This window comes from Leucoraja erinacea, chromosome 37, assembly GCF_028641065.1.
Source record: "Leucoraja erinacea ecotype New England chromosome 37, Leri_hhj_1, whole genome shotgun sequence".
NCBI classification, from domain to species: Eukaryota; Metazoa; Chordata; class Chondrichthyes; order Rajiformes; family Rajidae; genus Leucoraja; species Leucoraja erinaceus.
The window spans coordinates 10,821,458-10,826,457 of record NC_073413.1 but is presented as its reverse complement, the minus strand read 5'-3'; the positions used below and the strand labels follow the sequence as shown (position 1 = coordinate 10,826,457).

Here is a 5,000-nt window from a genome sequence, read left to right as displayed (position 1 = left end):
CAACTGGGGTTGAGTGAGAGTGGGGGGGGGGTTTGCTGAAGATCCCACCGTTTGCAGTTTGGTTCACCTCAGCCGAAGATTGGCTGGGATTGCAGAGTTCCGCCCAAATGCTCCTCACCTGACATTAGTGTGAAGGTGACTGAGTAGATGCTGTTTTCTCTATGTGCCTCAGCTCCCTCCGCATAGGTGATGTCCACCTGGAACTTAACTGGTTTCTGGAAGACAGTCGGGCCTCCCACCATCTTATACTCTGCACGGAAGCTGGTCTGTGATATAACGCTGTGGCTCAAACTGGGGATCTGGGGAAACAAAGGTTAGCATAGAAACATAGACACATAGACAATAGGTGCAGGAGTAGAGGCCATTCGGCCCTTCGAGCCTGCACCATTCGCCATTCAATATGATCATGGCTGATCATCCAACTCAGTATCCCGTACCTGCCTTCTCTCCATACCCCCTGATCCCTTTAGCCACAAGGGCCACATCTAACTCCCTCTTAAATATAGCCAATGAACTGTGTGGCCTCAACTACCTTCTGTGGCAGAGAGTTCCACAGATTCACCACTCTCTGTGTGAAAAAAAAAAAATTCTCATCTCGGTCCTAAAAGACTTCCCCCTTATCCTTAAACTGTGTGTGACCCCTTGTTCTGGACTTCCCCAACATCGGGAACAATCTTCCTGCATCTAGCCTGTCCAACCCCTTAAGAATTTTGTAAGTTTCTATAAGATCCCCCCCCCCCTCAATCTTCTAAATTCTAGCGAGTACAAACCGAGTCCATCGAGACTTTCTTCATATGAAAGTCCTGACATCCCAGGAATCAGTCTGGTGAAACTTCTCTGTACTCCCTCTATGGCAAGACTTAGCAGGGTGTGAAGTCCTGCCGTTCTCTTGGTACAAGGTAGGACTCTTTGGGCGACTACTCACCACCATAATAGGTTTGTTCGTGAGTAGTCGCCCAAAGAGTCGAACCTTTTTCTTGTCGCCGCTGGAGTTTCAACATTTTAAACATTTGCGGCAACCTGCTGCGTGTATGACGGGTGCCGGCAAGTTGCCGAAAAATCACGTAAGTGGGACAGGCCCTTAACTTCCCCTTTGTTTAGAGATACAGCGCAGAAACAGGCCCTTCGGCCCACCGAGTCTGCACCGACCAGCGATCCCCGCACATTAACACACACTAGGGACAATTTTTATAATGACCCCAAGTCAACTAACCTACAAAACCTGTCCGTGTTTGGAGTATGGGAGGAAACTGAAGATCTCGGAGAAAACCCACAGGGAGAACGCACAAACTCCGTACAGACAGCACCCGTAGTCGGGATGGAACCCGGGTCTCCGACGCTGCAACTGCTGCACCACCCGAGCTATATATCTAGTTCTCTCTTGAGTAAACGGAAGGTTAGGAAAGCATTTGGCTTCTCACCGAGAGGAAGGCATGGACAATGTCCGCTTTGATGGAGCTGAGAGGCTTATCCCTGATGACAATGAATATCTGCTCCTCCTTGTCCAGGTTGATAAAGTTGCCGAACCACGATTTCTTTGCGAGTCTGCGGGAGAGAGAGAGAGAGCAGGCTTCACTCAGCGCACACACACACACACACACACGAGGGGATTGGCACGTTGTCCAAGGGTGAAAAGGATCCCGCGGTTGATGGGACAGTGTTCACATTCACAAGCTACAGGAGCAGAATTAGGCCATTCGGCCCATCAAGTCTACTCCGCCATTCAATCATGGCTGATCTATCTCTCCCTCCCAATCCCATTCTCCTGCCTTCTCCCCATGACCCCTGACACCCGCACTAGTCAAGAATCTATCTATCTGTGCCTTCAAAATCAAGAGCCACGAGTCAAGTGAGTTTATTGTCATGTGTCCCTTATAGGACAATGACATCTTGCTTTGCTTCAGCACAACAGAACATAGTAGGCATTGACTTGGCCTCCACAGCCTTCTGTGGCAAAGAATTCCACAGATTCACCACCCTCTGACTAAAGAAATTCCTCCTCATCTCCTTTCTAAAGGAACGTCCTTCAATTCTAAGGCTGTGCCCTCTGGTTCTAGACTCTCCCACCAGTGGAAACATCCTCTCCACATCCACTCTATCCATGCCTTTCATTAAGTTTCTATGAGGTCCCCCCTCAACCTTCTAAACTCCAGCGAGTAGAGGCCCAGTGCTGTCAAACGCTCATCATATGCTGTAGAGGGAGATATGTGTAGAACGCAGAACAGCACAGATGATAGACACAAAGTGTTGGAGTAACTCAGCGGGACGGGGAGCATCTCTGGAGAGAAGGAATGGGTGAAGGTCTCGACCCGAAACGTCACCCATTCCTTCTCTCCAGAGACGCTGCCCGTCCCGCTGAGTTACTCCAGCACTTTGTGTCCATCTTCGGTTTAAACCAACATCTGCAGTTCTTTCCTGCAATCTTTCATTAGTTTGCTCCCTATCTCTTGTTTCCCTTTCCCCGGACTCTCAGTCTGAACAAGGGTCTCAGTAGACAATAGGTGCAGGAGTAGAGGCCATTCGGCCCTTCGAGCCTGCACCGCCATTCAATATGATCATGGCTGATCATCCCCAATCAGTACCCCGTTCCTGCCTTCTCCCCATATCCCCCGACTCCGCTATCTCTAAGCTCAATCTAACTCTCTCTTGAAAGCATCCAGAGAACCGAAACGTCACCCATTCCTTCTCTCCAGAGATGCTGCCTGTCCCGCTGAGTTACTCCAGCTCCAGTACAGGGGTCAGATACAGAGTGAGACCCCCAGTCTACAATGCCCACCCCCCTTAAACATTCCCAGGCGAACACAGGGCCCGTCACGCAGCCCAGGTTAGGGTTAGTTAAAGCAACTCCAGTTCTTCATGTCTACACTTACTCTGGGGATGACTCCGGCGTTAGGCTGGACATTTCCTCTGGGGGTACTGCGTGGAAGGAAGGGGAGACGGGGAGAGGAAGAGAGGGGAGAGGAAGAGGAGGGAGAGGGTTAGGAGGAGGGAGGGAGGGGAGGAAGGAAGGGAGAGGGAGGGAGAGAGAGAGGGAGAGAGAGAGAGGGAGAGAGGGGGGAGAGAGAGAGAGAGAGGGAGAGAGAGAGAGAGGCAGAGAGAGGAAGAGAGAAAGCGAGAGGAAGAGAGAGGAAGAGAGAGGAAGGGGGAGGGAGAGGAGGGAGAGGAAGGGAGAGGAAGGGAGAGGGAGGGAGAGGAAGGGAGAGGAGGGGGGAGAGAGAGGGGGAGGGAGAGGAAGGGAGAGGAAGGGAGAGGAAGGGAGAGGGAGGGAGAGGAAGGAGAGAGGGAGAGGAGAGGGGGAAGAGAGGAGGGAGAGAGAGGGAGAGGGAGGGAGAGGAGGAGAGGGAGGGAGAGGAAGGGAGAGGAAGGGAGAGGAGAGAGGGAAGAGGGAGGGAGAGAGGGAGAGGGGGAGGGGAGAGGGAGAGGGGAAGAGAGAGAGAGGGGGAAGGGAGAGAGGCGGGAGGAGAGAGGGGAGAGAGAGAAGAGGGGAGAGGGAGGAAGAGAGAGGGAGGGAGGGGGAGGGAGAGGGAGGGAGAGGGAGGGAGAGGAAGGGAGACGGAGGGAGAGGGAGGGGGGAGAGGGAGAGAGAGGGAGAGGGAGGGAGGGAGAGAGGGAAGGGGAAGAGAGAGAGAAAGATAATATTTTGGTCAATCATGTCTCCATGGATAGCCAGCTTATTAACATCCCATCTGTGCTCTGGATAACAAGGTCCGTCCCATCCTGATGGTCCCAGCATAGTCACTGCTGACAGTATAGAGGGAGCCATGCAGCACAGAAACAGGCCCTTCGGCCCAACTGGCCCATGCCAACCAAGATGCCCCATCTCCACTAGCCCCACCTGCCTGCGTTTGCCCTCTAAACCCGTCCCATCCACGTACCTGTCCAGGTGTTTTTTAAATGTTGAATTTAAGAGACGCTTGGACAGGTACAGATAGGGAGGATTTAATTAAACCTGCCTCGGTCTCCTCCTCCTTAAACCCATCACCCTCTGTGTGGAAAAGGCTCAGGTAACAGGAGACAGGTAACACACCTGTCCATTCTGTCCACAGATGCTGCCTGACCCGCTGAGTTCCTCCAGCACTCTGTGAAACGTCACCTATCTATGTTCTCCACAGATGCTGCCTGACCCGCTGAGCTATGGTGCAGCAGCATCTATGGAGCTAAGGAAATAGGCAACGTTTCGGGCCGAAATCCTTCTGGAAATAGGCAACGTTTCGGGCCGAAACCCTTACGGGTTTCGGCCCGAAACGTTGCCTATTTCCTTAGCTCCATAGATGCTGCCTGACCCGCTGAGTTCCTCCAGCACTCTGTGTTTTGCTCACCCATTTCATTCTGCTTGCACCATATACTCTCAAACTCACCCCTGTCCTCACCCTCTCTCCTACCCTCCCCCCACACTTTGCCCCTCACCCTCTCACCCCCCAACCCCGTCACCCACCTTCTTTCCCCCACCCCATACACCCCACATACCCCTCACCCCTATCCCACTCCCACCTCCTCCCCACCGACCTTCTCACCCCCACCCTCTCACCCTTACCCCTCCACCCCCCCAACCCCCCCTCCCACACTCCCCCCCCCCCCCACCCCTACCCTCACACCCCCCCCCCCACCCACACCCACCCTCCCTCACCTTTACCCCTCCACCCCCCCCCCCCCACCCATCCCCCCACCCACCCCCCGCTCACCCTGCAGTTTTCTCCGGTGGAAGCGCGGGTGACCCAAGGAAGCTGTTCTTGATGGAGTTGAGCCGTGTCCTCCATGGGACTCCCCCCACGCCGGGGCTGGAGGGGGGGGTAGCGTTGGGCGTGCCGCAGGGGCTGTCCTTTGGTGTGTGAACAGGGGTTCCCAGCGGGGTGGGGAGGGGGCTGCCTTTGGGGGGAGGGGTGAGGGGTGACCTGTGGGGCAGCGACAGATTTGGTGCCGGATTTAGTACCTGGGAAAAAGCGCGCGGGGCCGGTCGGGAGGAAGGGAGGGGAGGGGATGGAGTGGTGGTGGTGGGTTGG

The 5,000-nt window shown here is 54.5% G+C and overlaps 1 pseudogene; it reads right to left on the bottom strand.

Moving 5' to 3' along the window:
- LOC129713959 (serine/threonine-protein kinase BRSK2-like) overlaps window positions 1–5,000 on the bottom strand; it is a 56,607-nt pseudogene that overhangs the window by 2,387 nt on the left and 49,220 nt on the right.